This window comes from Colobus angolensis, unplaced genomic scaffold (assembly GCF_000951035.1).
Source record: "Colobus angolensis palliatus isolate OR3802 unplaced genomic scaffold, Cang.pa_1.0 Scaffold286, whole genome shotgun sequence".
Lineage (NCBI taxonomy): Eukaryota > Metazoa > Chordata > Mammalia > Primates > Cercopithecidae > Colobus > Colobus angolensis.
Genome location: NW_012116110.1, coordinates 808,826 through 823,512, shown reverse-complemented (window position 1 = coordinate 823,512; position 14,687 = coordinate 808,826). Strand labels below are relative to the sequence as shown.

Here is a 14,687-nt window from a genome sequence, read left to right as displayed (position 1 = left end):
CCCACTAGCGCCGTGACAGTTTACAAGTGCCATGGCAATGTCAGGAAGTTACCCTATATGATCTAAAAGGGGGAGGAACCCTCAGTTCCAGGAATTGCCCACCCCTTTCCTGGAAAACTCTTGAATAATCCACCCCTGTTTAACATATAGTCAAGAAATAACCATAAGTATTAACAGTGGAACAGCCCATGCTGCTGCTCTGTCTATGGAGTAGCCATTCTTTATTCCTTTATTTTTTTAATAAACTCACTTTCACTTTATGGATTCACCTCAAACTCTTTCTTGTGTGAGATTCAAGAACCTTCTCTTAGGGTCTGGATTGGGACCCCTTTCTGGTAACATCTTCCTGGTGACCATGAAGGGACAATACTGAAGAGACCCCTGACCCTAAGGAAATAGACTGCAGCACCAATGGGCCAACTTTGGGTAAGTGTTGGGGTACATTTTATCTGGGTAAAGGATGGGATTGGGTTAGAGGCCCAACTTAGAGGAGTTAGTGTCTTGGTCCTAAGACAGTGTGGGTTAAAGGACCCTCTTAATAAAAGGTAAGGATGCTTGACCGGACATGGGTTTGAGGCCCAACTTAGGAAGGTTAGAGTTCTTCCTAAGATTTAGGGGGTTAGAGGTCCCTGTCAGTAAAATCCCCCTTGGCTGAAAATGGATTTGCCATTACAGGGTGTTAACCACGATTCTCTTTGGATTAATTTGCCTTGCACTCTTTGTTGATGGCTGTGCGTAACAGGATTAGACATGTACAGGATCATGAAACTTAAGAGTCTTTTCCTCCCCAAAAGGAGAAACTTGAGAGCTGACGGAGCTGCTGGGAAAGATCCCTTCACAACTGACAAGCGGCCACCTAAACTTTTGATTCAGGGTCGCTGCAATGGGTCTTTTTCTCTGGCCTTCCTGAGCTCTTTGCCTCCCCACCCTGCTACAGGCAATGCTTTTCTTCCCTTCTCTTCTTCCCCTTTCCTATCTTTTCTGTTATTCAGGGCGATCATCTTGCCCAGAGACCTCATGTTGAAACTCTTGGTCAGAGGTTGGATGAAAGCTGACAGGGTCCATCCAGAAGCAAGTTTGAGCCTTGCCAGTTCCATTTTGGGTGCTGAGTGGAGTGGTGACTGTAGTGAACCTGGTGTACTTTGTGCTATAAATTTGTCTTTCTGTATCGCTCTATCATAAAGAGGAGTACCTTAAGATAGAACATGGGGTTAGGACCTCAGTAACAAACTTTGCTGCAGGTCCCCAAAACAAAAAAAGCTGGATGAAGTTTCCCTCTCGTCTTGTTGCATGTCCTTGGGAGCTTGACCCTGTAACCACATAGTGATATTTTCTCTTGGTCTCCATCGTCCAGCAGACAACAAACATGGAGTTCATGTCAATAGTTAGCCCTAAAAATTATCTTGAGCAGTTAAAAGCCTTTGCAAGCTCTAGACTCCTTCTAGGAAGAGCAATGGAAAATGCCCGGTGCTGTAGCTTAGTGACTAAGGCCTTGTTTTTTCACAATGGCAGCCTGAATCCAGGGTTCAATTCCTGGCTTAGGGGATGAGTTCTTTCTGGTTTGATATCTGTGTGATCTTTACCATTTGTTAATTCTCTTCCCGTCCATAAACTGTCTGGAATTTTCCTTTTCTGAGGACCTAGGAGGTTACCTTTGGTGAAGTTCAAAACCCAGAAATATTGGCCATTTGTCTTGGCTAAAGCCAGGTAATGAGAGATTTAAAATAATTTTTTTTAGAGTGCTATTGTTAAAAGTCAGCTTAATTAAAAGTGGATATTCAAGCTGTAACAGCCTGGCTCTCCTTAGGAAAAACAGAGGAAGCTCCCTGGATCTCATTTTGGGGGAAAACACTGTTTTTCTCATGGAACCCTAGGAATGGAAAACAGATAGATCCCTCTCAAAATCTAAGGCTCTGTTCTGTTTTGCATTGTGTTATCTGATGGTTTTGACTTTTGAGGATTTCAGAAATTGCTTCACATTATGAGAGAACTTTAGTGTGTAATAACTAGGTAGGAAATACACTTTTGGGGATAGCTAATGGCAGTGGGGGAATACGTGGTTCTTTGCATGTTTGGATTAACGACACATGCTCCTGGCCACCTGGAAAGTAAGGAATGTCCCCACCCTGCACTGAGAGATAACACTCCCATAGGAGGTGGACTGATTCACCCTTTTTGGGATCCAGGATCAGGTATAAAAATGGGACCCTGAATTTTGGGGGATCTGTTTTGCCTTCCAGCTGTGCCTGCATATCAGGCCCTAGAAACTTCATGCTTTAACAGGGCGCGGTGGCTCAAGCCTGTAATCCCAGCACTTTGGGAGGCTGAGACGGGCGGATCACGAGGTCAGGAGATCGAGACCATCCTGGCTAACACGATGAAACCGCGTCTCTACTAAAAATACAAAAAACTAGCCGGGCAAAGTGGCGGGTGCCTGTAGTCCCAGCTACTCCGGAGGCTGAGGCAGGAGAATGGCGTAAACCCGGGAGGCGGAGCTTGCAGTGAGCTGAGATTCGGCCACCGTGCTCCAGCCTGGGTGACAGAGCAAGACTCCGTCTCAAAAAAAAAAAAAAAAAGAAACTGCATGCTTTAAAGAGAAACATAAAAACTGGCAAATGAAAAATCTTACAAGTACTGGATCTTCTTCTGTCTATGTATTCACATGTGTTGTATGTGTGATGTTTATATAGGAAAGAACTCTGATTAATTAGCTTAAAAGTAATAAGCACTGAAATCAAATATTTTGTCAGAAAAATAAAAACTGTAATGTCTTCACATGACTTTAGTAAGCTTTAGGAAATAAAGACAGTTTTCAGAATTATTGGTAATATAAAGACATTTGGTATAAATTAGGCAGGTTGCTAAATACTTTAAGGTCATAAATTGCTTCTTTGACTTTTGAAAATTATTCATCTTAGCTACTTTGGAGCCATTAGATTCTAGGTAAGGCCTGGGGACAGGTGGAGTTAGCCATGCCCCCTAGCTATGCTGGAAAGAGTCAGGCCTTACCTGCACTTCTGTGTGGTGTCCTAGGCTCCACATCTAGCACATAATTAAAATCCCTTACTTACCAAGGTCTTCACCAAAAGTAAAAGTTGCTAAGAGTTAACTTTGTGACAGGTAATTGAGACTACTGAAGAAAGAGTTTTTATATGCAAGGTGTGTAAGGAAAGCAAAATGTGTTCCTGGTGAAAGATTATAAGAACTTATGGGAATATGGATTTTTTTAGCCTAGATTAAAGGGTTAAAGAATTGTTTTAAGTTACATAGGATATAGCTAAAGGCTTCAGCAAGTTGTGGAAGGTTTGTGAAAAATTAATCTTGTAAAAGAACACAATGTTCTGTGTGTGAACATTGGCTAAAGTTAAAGGAGTATATTCAGTTTTTCTGTAAATTGGACGTTGGGATAAAAGCACAACAGGTTTTTCTTAAAGCACTAATCTGCTCTTTCACAAACATTGTAAAGGGTTTTAAAAGGTTTCTGAGAATCTTATGTGATGGTCAAACTGATTAAAATTGGATAGATTGGTCTATAAGACTCTATGAAGAACTGGGTTTAACATTAATAGTACATTAATGTAAAGGTGAAATTTTGCTTTTTCTCTCGAACAAGATTTTCATGTAATATTTTAAAAAATCAAATATTTGTGCTTGCCTTTTAAATTAATTGTACGAAAAATAAGAGAAAGAAAAGAGACAAATTCAGTTGGCTCACACTGTCTTTACTTGGTCCTGTTTAGAAAGCTCATTATTTCCTCTCTCAGTGAGCATGAGTTTTTGCCTTTTTAAATATTTGAGTTATCATTTTGGCTAAATGAATAACTTATGGTGACCTGGAATTCTATTTTGTAATATCAAGAGTTTTAAACCTTTGATATTTGACAAACTTTCCAAAATCAAATTTTAAATTATTTTTTCTGACCTAATTATCCTTTTAGATATTAGGTCTCCTAAAGGCCAAAAATCACATATTTGGCTTATTTGGTATTAAAATTATATAGAAAGCCTTGTCAAATATGAAATGGCATTTGACTTTCTTTGGGCTGTATTTGTGTAAATATGTTATTGGTATGTGTTCCAAAATTATGGGAAATTCCTATAATTCTGATATGACTTAATGTACATTATCAGTAATAATTATAACTGTTACGTTAAATTATTGTGTGCCATAGAGGTAACAAATTTCCTTGTCATCTGTGTCTTTGACTGTGACTGCCCTAAAACTTTTCATCATCCACAGACAATTATCTTGTTTTGGTTCTCTTTAAGTGAGTTTATAGTCAGCTATAGGACTTTGACAGGTGCTCCTGCAAAAAGGTTTCTGATAACTTTGGAGACTATGGCACTAGAATAGAAGAAAAACCTTCAGGACTATCATGGAGAGTGGAATGTTCATTAATATCAACCAGGACAGGAGTTAACTGCATGGACTGAACTAATAGAAGAATGAAGTAATATTTTTGACTTTTGCTTAAAATGTTGCTAATCCTTTGTTTTGTTTTTCAGAGCCAAGAAAATGTTTGAGCTATTTACAGCTTTTAACAATTGAGTAAAGTATACTCCTGTGAACAAAATTTGAAGCATATTTTTTTCTCTCTACCTTATTTCTCCAGAATGTGGAAACTATTTGTGAGTATTGTTAACTTACGGCAATATAGTTTTGCATAAGTGCAATAAGAATCTGTTTTCTTTTGTAACAGGACACAATTGGAGACACTGATTATTTTACCAAGGCTTTGACTGAAGGGGTGTCAAGGAATCAAACTTGACTTATAGAGCCAACAAAAGTCCCTTGGGAAAACTGGCCTCATACCTTGTCTACACAGTCTCTGTACAGGGCTCCTTACCTGTGGTAAGTAAAGAATCTCACTTTGTAACAGGCCCAGGAACCCTAAGTTATCTTGGGACCTCAAGAGGAGAGGACTCTACTCAACTCATAAGTATTGGAGGATATGAACCCATGACTAGTCTTGGCTTTAAAAAAAGTCTTATCTGAAATTCCTTATGGAATAGAGTTTCATCAAAGCCACTTAAAAAGCCTATGTGAAAAATAATTATTCTTGCTGCACATTATGCAAATAATCAGGCCAAGTATAAGACTAAAGCTTATTTTTGCAAACAAATCAGTCCTATTATGATTTGTCTTTAGTAAAAATGGGAAAGTAGAGAGAGAAAAAAATTGTTTCAAGAACGTATTAGATTCTAGTCTCATTAGTTGTTTTTAAGTTTATTTCTGCAATTTAGACTAACTGCTTATTCCTGTGAACCAACCAGTGATCTCTGGCTGCTGCTCAGAAGAAACAGGAGGGATGAGTAATGTAAATAATCTGGATTATTATTCTAATTCTGAGCCTGTACTGGAATCAGCTAGCAACCCCATATCAGCTTGGTTTCAACAGTTTCCCAGTTTATGGTAAGCCTCCTTATTTAGTTTACTTGGGATAATTTTGCTCATTTTTCTTTACTGTTGTAGAATATATTGCCATTGAACTCTTTGCATACGAATGCAGGATGAGCTTACTCAATCATGTCGTTTACAACAACATGGATTCAGCTGGGGACCATTATCCTAAGCAAATTAGTGCAGAAACAGAAAACCAAATACCACATATTCTCACTTAAAAGTGGGAGCTAAACATGGGGTACTCATGGTCATAAAGATGACAATAATAGAAATGGGATTACTAGACAGGGAAGGGAGGAAGCAGGGCAAGGGATGAAAAACTAACTAGTGGGTATTACGCTCAGTACCAGGGTGATAGGATCATTCATACCCTAAACTTCAGCATAACACAATCTGGCCAGGTAACAACCCTGCACATGTACCCCTGAATATAAAATGTAAAAAAAAGAAGAAAAAATGTGGGCTGGGCACAGTGGCTTACACCTGTAATCCCAGCACTTTAGGAGACTAAGGCAGGAAGATCACCTGAAGTCAGGAGTTTGAGACCAGCCTGGCCAACATGGCAAAACCCTGTCTCTACTAAAATACGAAACTTATCTAGGCATAGTGGCAGGTGCCTGTAAATCCAGATACTCAGGAGGCTGAGGTGGGAGAATCACTTGAACCCAGGAGGCTGAGTTTGCAGTGAGCCAAGATTGCACCACTGCACTCCAGCCTGGGCAACAAAGCAAGACTCCATCTCAAAAAATAAAATTAAAAATTAAAAAAATGCTGGAAAAAAATAAGATAAAAAGACAAGCTATAGACTGTGAGAAGATTTGCAAATCATGTATCTGACAGAGGACTAGTATCCAGAATATATAAAGAACTTTCAAAAGTCAAGAAAATGTCCATCTAATTAGAAAAATTAGCAAAAGATATGAAGAGATATTTCACTGAAGAAGATATACAGATGGTCAATAAACACATGAAAAGATGTTCAACATTATTAGTCATCAGAGAAATGCAAATGAAAATCACAGTGCAATATTGCTACACAACTACAGAACAGCTAACATAAAAAACAGAGTCAACACCAACTGCTGATGAGGATGCAGTTAACTAGATCACATATACTTTGCTGGTGAAAATGTAAAATGGTACAGCCACTCTGGAAAATAGTTTGGTAGTTTCTGGAAAAACTAAACATGCAACTACTGCACAACCCAGCAACTGCACTCTTGAGCACTTATCTTACAGAAATGAATACATATATTCACACAAAATCCTATACAGGAATGCTTGTAGCAGCATAATTTGTATCTCCAAACTGGAAACAATCCAGATTTCCTTCAGTGGATGAATGGTTAAACTGGTACATCGATACCATGTGGTATACTACTCAACAATGAAAAGAAAGGAACTATTGTTGATACACACAACTTCTCCAGGGAATTATGCTGAGTGGAAAAAAGCCAATCACAAAAGATTATATACTGTGTGATTCCATTCATGTAACATGCTTAAAATGACAAAATTATAGAAATGGGGTAAAGATGAGTCATTGCCAGGTGCTAAGAGTGGAGGGAGGATGTACATACAGTTACCAAAAAGCAACAAGAGGCCAGGCACAGTGGCTCAGGTCTATAATCCCAGCACTTTGGGAGGCCAAGGCTGGTGGATCACTTGAGGTCAGGAGTTCAAGACCAGCCTGGGCAACAGAGTGAGACTCTGTCTCAAAAAAAAAGAAAAAAAAAAAAGCAACACAAGAGGGACACTTGTTGTGATGGAACTGTTTCGTATCTTGACTGTCATGGTGATCAGCTGAACCTACACATGTGACAACACTGCTTGGAATAAAACACACACATGCACACACATACACACACACATGCACACACATACACACACACACACACAGACGAGTGCATGAAAAACTGGTAAAATCTGAGTAAGATGGATCAATTGTACCAATATCAATTTTCTGGTTGTGATGTTGTTCTATAATTATGCAAGATTTTACCATTGGGTGAAACTGGGTGAAAGGCAGGTGGAATCTCATAATTGCATGTAAATCTCAATGAGCTCAAAACATAAAGGTTTTTTTAAAAGGCAAGCCTAATCACAGCCAATAAGCGAGGATTCAGATTAAGGAAACACTTGTGTTAACAAAAAGCGAAGGGTATGGATTTCTGAAGTCAGACTGGCCTCATTAGCTGGAAGTAGCATGGAAGAATTGGCCATCCAATCTGGAAGTCCCTAGGTTTAGCATGACATATTACTGACTTGAGATCAAGTCTACTAGGTTAACTCTTTTTCCTACCCACGGGAAGGGGTGAATGAAGAAAAACGCTCTGAAATGACAGGAGCTGCTGCCTCCCTCAAAGCCCAGGGGCTGAGGCTACCCACTCCTTCCTGGGGTGGGTAGTTCTGTTTTGTCTTATGTAGGTTTTGCAGCCTCCATCTCCTCATTCAGCAACTCCAACTCTGGGAAGCTGCACAGCCCATTCACACACATTACCCTGCACTGGAAGGTGGGCCTATCTACAAGCTGGGCAGGTGGCCTCGTGTAGTTCTCCTTACCTCCCAATCTTCCATCCTAGAGGGATATAGGGATCTACTACATTCTGAGAAGGAAAAGGTGACCCATCCCTCAGCTAGGCAAGCACACATACGCAGAACCTCTAAGAATGTTCTATCAGTTTTTTAATTCAACTCAGGCAATGTAATCCGACCCATATGGGCTGCCAGGTGGTGAGGCTTCTCTCTAAAAGCCTTGAGAAGTGCCAGGCTCAAGGAATGGGATGCAGAGCAGTAGGAAGAAGGATAGACAAAACAACCACAACAGAAATCACTAGAAGGTTTTTTGTAACAGTGCGGCTTGTGGGTTGAACAGCAAGTGTCAGAATTTCTGAGGAAATTAAAGTCATATATCAAAAGTAAACTTTTTAAAATCAACATATAATAATTATACATATTTATGGGGTACATAGTGATATTCTGATACATACAACGCATAGTGATCAGATTAGGCTAATTATCTTACCCATCATCTCAAATACTTCTTATTTCTTTGCATTGGGATCATTCAACCAGTCAACATTCTCCTTCTAGCTATTTGCAACTATATATTATTGTTAACTACAGTGGTGTAGAATGCTTAAAAAGTACACTTTTTTATCAAGCAAATTCGCCAGAGTTGTAACAGTTTACATACAGGCATACCTTTTTGATTGCACTTTGGAGATAATGTGTTTTTTACAAATTGCAGGTTTGCGGCAAGCTAGATTGAGCAAGTCTGTTGGTGCCATTTTTTCAACAGCATGTAGACACTTTGTATCTTTGTGTCACATTTTGCTAATTCTTATCATCTGTCTCTTGTGATTTTTGGGGGGGCACCATGAACCACACCCATACAAGATGGCAAACTTAACCGCTAAATGTTGTTTATTTTCAAACTGCTTTATCAACTTGCCATTTCCCATCCTTCTCCCCCTCACCAGGCCTCCCTATTACCTGAGACAAAACAACACTGAAATTAGGCCAATTAGTGGCTCTTACCTATAATCCCAGCACTTTGAGACGCTGAGGTTGGGGAATCACTTGAGCCCAGGAGTTCAAGACCAGCCTGGGCGACATAGTGAGACCCCGTCTCTACAAAACAAACCAAAAAATTCTTTTTTTAAATGGAGTCTTGCTCTGTCACCTAGGCTGGAGTATAGTGGTGTGGTCTTGGCTCACTGCAACCTCCGCTTCCCAGTTTCAAGCAATTCCCCTGCCTCAGTCTCCTAGTCTCCCGGGATTACAGGAATGCACCACCACATCCAGCTAATTTTTTCATTTTTTTATTTTTGGTAGAGACGGGGTGTCACCATGTTGGCCAGGCTGGTCTTGAACTCCTGACCTCAAGTGATCTGCCCACCTCGGCCTCTCAAAGTGCTAGGGTTACAGGTGTGAGTCACGGTGCCCAGTCAAAAATTTTTTTTTAATTAGCCAGGCATGGTAGTGAACACCGGTAGTCCTAGCTTCACAGGAGGCTGGGGCAGGAGGATCACTTGAGCCCAGGAGTTCAAGGCTGTGGTGAGCTATGATAGCACCACTGCACTCCAGCCGGAGGGACAGAGCCAGACCCTGTATCAAAAAAAAAAAAAAAAAGAAAGAAAAAGAAAGAAAGAAAGAAAAGAAAAAGAGGAAGAGAAAAAGAAATTAGTCCAAGTAATATCCTATAATGGCCTAAAAGGTGTTTGACTGAAAGAGTCGGGAGAATTGCATGTCTCTCACTCCAAACCAAAAGCTAGAAATGTTGAAGCTCAGTGAGGAAGCCGTGATGAGCCAAAAGCTAGGCCTCTTGACCAAATAGCTAAGTTGTAAACACAAAGGAAAAGTTCTGAAGGAAATTAAAAGTGCTGCTCCAGTGAACATACGAATGATCAAAAAAAAAAAAAGGTCTTATTGTTGATAAGGAGAAAGCTTGAGTGGTCTGGAGAGAAGATCAAAGCAGCCACAATATTCCCTTAAACTAAAGCCTAATCCAGAGCAACCCCTAACTCTCCTTAATTTTATGAAGCCTGAGAAAGGTAAGGAAGTGGCAGAAGAAAAGTCTGAAGCTAACAGAGTTTGGTTCCTGAGATTTAAGGAAAGGAATTTTCTCCAGGACATAAAAGTGCAAGGTGAAGCAGCAAGTGCTGTAGAAGCTGCAGCAAGGTATCCAGAAGACTTAGCTAAGGTAATTGATGAAGGTGGCTACACTAAACTACAGAATTGTTATAGATGAAACAGTCTTCTCTTGGAAGAAGATGCCATTCACGACTTTCGTAGCTAGAGAGAAATCAATGCCTGACTTCAAAACTTCCAGGAACTGGCTGGCTCTCTTGTTAGGGGCTCATGCAGCTGGGAACTTTAAGTGGAAGCCAATGTTCTTTCACTATTTTAAAAATCCTGGGGCTCTGAAGAATTCTGTGAAATCTACTCTGCCTGTGCTCTATACATGGAACAACAAAGCCTGGATGGCAACACATCTGCTTACAGCACGGTTAAAACACTGCTTACTAAATGTTTTCAGTCCACTGTTGAGACATACTGCTCAGAAAAATAAAAAAGATTCTTTCAAAATATTTTTTACTGCTCATTGACAATGCATCTGGTCACTCAGGAGCTCTGATGGAGATATACAAGGAGGTTCATACTGTTTTCAGGACTGTCAACACAATATCCATTCTGCATCCATGGATCAAGGAGTAATTTCAACTTTCAAGTCTTGTTGTTTAAGAAAGACATTTTGTAAGATTATAGCTGCCATAGACAGTGATTCCTCTGATGGATCCGGGAAAAGTAAATTGAAAACCTCTAGAAAGGATTTGCCATTCTAGATGCCATTGAGGACATCTGTGGGAGGAGGTCAAAACGGCAACATGAACAAGAGTTTGGAAGAAGTTGATTCCAACCCTCATGGATGGCTTTGAGGGATTTAAGACTTTAAAAGGGGAAGTCACTGCAGACATGGAAGAAACAGCAAGAGAATGAGAATTAAAAGCCTGAAAATGTGACTGAACTGCTAAAATCTCATGATAAAATTTGAACAGATGAGAAATTCCTTCTTATGGATGAGCAAAGAAAGTGGTTTCTTGGAATGGAATCTAATCCTAGTGAAGATGCTGTGAACATTGTTGAAATAACAACACAGGATTTGAAATATGACATAAACTTAGTTGATAAAACAATGACAGAGTTTAAGAGAATTGACTCCAATTTTGAAAGAAGTTCTACTGTGGGTAAAATGCTGTCAAACAGCATCGCATGCCACAGAGAAATCTTTCATGAAAGGAAGAGTCAATTGATCTGGTAAACTTCATTGTTGTTTTCTTTTAAAAAATTGCCACAGCCAGCCCAACTTGCAACAGCCACCACCCTAATCAGTCAGCAGCCATCAACACAAGGCAAGACCCTCCACCTGCAAAGATTACAACTCACTGAAGGCTCAGATGATCATTAGCATTTTAACAATAAAATATTTTTAAGATATGTACTTTTTTTTTCTTTTTAGAGATCGGGTCTTGCTCTGTTGCCCAGGTTGGAAGGCAGTGGCATGATCATAGCTCACTGCAGCCTTGAACTCCTGGGCTCAAGCAATCCTCCTATCTCAGCCCCCTGAGTAGCTAGGACTACAGGTGCACACCACCACACCCAGCTAATTTTTTCTATCTTTTGTAGACAGGAGGTCTCACTCTGTCATCCAGGCTAGAGTACAGAACCACAATCGTAGCTCACAGCAGCCTCAAACTCCTGGGCTCAAGTGATTCTCCCACTTGGGCTTCCCACAGTATTAGGATTCCAGGTGTAAGCAACTGGGCCCAGCCTGGTTTTTCAGACATAATGTTACTGCACACTTCATAGACTACAGTATAGTATAAACACAATTTTCATGTGTGCTGGGAAACCAAAAAATTCATGTGACTGGCTTCAGTGTGATATTTGCTTTGTTGTGGTGGTCTGGAACTGAACCCTCAATATCTTCAAGGGATGCCTGTCTATTGAAGCTTGCACCTACAGATGAATTTTTTAATGTGTCAGAATTTTCATTTGTTCAAACAATAAGTGTTTTTTCTTCAAACTTGATGGTTTTGTGAAGTCACCACAATAAAAATGTCTATGTGATGGGTCCATGCAGAGAGCTGAGGAAAGTCATGTACACCCTTTGCACAACCTGCTCCTGACCACCCAAAGCACGAAGGGTGGGTCCCATGTGAAAGTGCTGCCTTAAGGGGGCCAAGTGGAACCAACAATGTGATTCCCATGCCCCTTGTGAGGGGCGGGACGGGAGCCATCGCATTTGCTGGTAGCCGATTGTATGCTCTTTGATTCAACCTGGTGTCTGTTGTAGAAGAGGCAATGGCCCCTTTAAGACCCTCCTTTCAACCCTCGGAAGGCCCAAAGACAAGTTAATACCTGTTGATCAGTCTTCTCCAGCCAAGCTTTTTAAGATCGGGGTCCTTTCAAGAAGACGTTCCACTTCAATTGTGCCTGGCCGATAGAGAACCTTTTGCTTCAGATCCCCCTAGTAATGGGTGGTGTCTGGTCATCCTCACCCCACCGCTCAGAGCCCCATAGGTGATGTAGGATCAGCCCTTCAAAATAGCAAGTGCGCAGGGCAGAACAAATGCCCAAGTCTGGCCTCACACTGAACTTTCCTTAATGACTACTGATCTATAAAACGCTGATTAAACAAAATTAGAAAACAAAAGAAATGGTTTCTGTTCTGAATTTGGCGTGAAAACATTTTTGTTCACATTAATGAAGGTGGCAGAAGAAAAAACTGCTATGGTTTTCCACTCCCGTAAACATATCTGCTCTGGTTCCAAATCAGAATGCTTTTCTCTTATCACTTCCGCTGCTGGGAAGATAACAAAGCAATTTAGGGCCTACTAGAGAAAGTAGACTTGACCTTGGCACAAATCTCTTTGTCAAGAGACAGAGGCTGAGCCTTCTCTGAATATCTTAGTATCTGAATTTCTTTGGATATCTTAGCTGACAGTATGATCAAAGCATTGCAAGACTGCCAGTTCCAAGACAACTATGCTGTTCAGGGGGTTTGCCTCACAGACTGTGCATGAGCCTGGGCCAATACAATGTGCAAGAAAGTGAACTAGCTCACAAAAGCTGAATTTAAGGCTTGCAAGACCCAGGGACGGGATCTAGGTAAGGAGCAGGCACAGCGTTTCATAGACAAGTCCCTGAGGCAAGGTGAGGTACTTCTTGTCAAAGTTATTGCTGTGGAAAATAATAGCCAGGGAGTATTGCACTGTTTGCAATCCATTTGATGACCTAAAACATTGTCTTTGAACAATGTCTGGTTGTCTGGGAGCTATGTACCCAGACTACACTTTCCTGGCCATTCCTGGAGATTCCTTAATTACCTTTACATCCTGGTTACTCCTTTGAGAGACACACTCAGAATGAGCCTCTTGAAACCACCTATTGTTTTTATTGCAGGAGTGATCTTGAAGGTATTGTCCCTTTTATATCACACAAGGGCCTCCTGGTAGTGATAAGAACAGAAGTTCCAGGAAAGGATCTGTTTCTCCTGGATAGCTGGGTTGCTTTCATTTTAATGATTGTGTGGCTCTTGTTATTGATGCCATTGTCTGCTTTGGTTTCAGCTGCTGAGAAGTTCAGAGTCAAACCTGAATCTCACCTCTGCAAAGAGCACAGGACCCCATGGCAAACGTTGTATATACCCAAGTCATCCCTGGCACCATCTTCATTTACTGCACCAGGCTTTCTTCATTGTGATGATGTTCTCTCTCTTTAAAAAAAAAAAAATGCTCTTCACATTTCTGCACGCCACAAAAATACTCCTTGGGGGATACATAACATATAAACAAGTGAACAAACAAATCAGACAGGTAATTGGCAGAAATAACTTGTTTTAAAATACTTTTACCCCCGTTTGGAGTGGTAGAGGAGTAATCTTGCCTTGTCTGTCTTTAAATGGCTGTGTTTGCAAACTAACATCTATTATGTTGAGTGAAGAACGTGTTTTTAAATGACCGTTGGTATTTTTAACTTCCGATGAAGGCGACTATTGGTCTTCTTCCAAGCGATGTGCCATGAAGAGCTTCTACTGAGTTCTACAAAAGCACTATGGGAGTGTTTCCCAAGACAAAGCTGACTTCTAGGTAGCTATGGGGAGCGCCCACAAACCTGGGCTGCGGTGCAAGTCAGCAGAATGGACTGGAAGAGCCAGAGGTCTGTGTGGGAAATGTCAGCCCCTCCCTTCCGCCTCCTTCTCTTGGTCGGGGTACATGCTCCACTTTCTCCTGTGGGACTTAGTTTTCTCATCAGAAAAATGAGAAGAGCTGCTTACTGGTTAGGTCTGTGAGGAAGAGATTATGTCTGTCTTTAATAAACAAATGTAGTATATTTAACTTTGTCGTATTTACTGATTCATTTTGACCTTTTTCTACCACATACTGTCTATTTTATCTCAAAATATTTTTTTTTTCTTCTCGAGACTGATGGATTGATAAAGTTTTCTGCATTTTCCCTTCCTTTCTCCCTAGGGTGATTTGTATTCTATACTTGCATGGCTTGTGCTTTTAGTATTACCCTAAGGCCAGCCTTTTTTTCTGTAAATGTTGAAAGCTATTCAATATTTCAATGCTACTGCAAGACTTGAAAAAGGCCTCACTATGATTTATACACAGAAATCCTTTTGCCCACCTCCATTCTTTCATGTTGCTGTTGACCTGAATTTTAGTTTATCTTTTCTTCTGACAAAACATAGTTATATTTTGGGGTTTATAAC

The 14,687-nt window shown here is 40.5% G+C and overlaps 1 long non-coding RNA gene across 1 annotated transcript; it reads left to right on the top strand.

Annotated features, from left to right (window-relative positions):
• Positions 1 to 223: 223 nt before the first annotated feature.
• LOC105516627 lies at positions 224 to 13,703 on the top strand. Its single transcript, XR_001002517.1, has 4 exons — positions 224 to 426; positions 993 to 1,135; positions 5,275 to 5,413; positions 13,540 to 13,703. It is a non-coding gene; the product is annotated as an uncharacterized LOC105516627 (long non-coding RNA).
• The last annotated feature ends 984 nt before the right edge of the window (positions 13,704 to 14,687 follow it).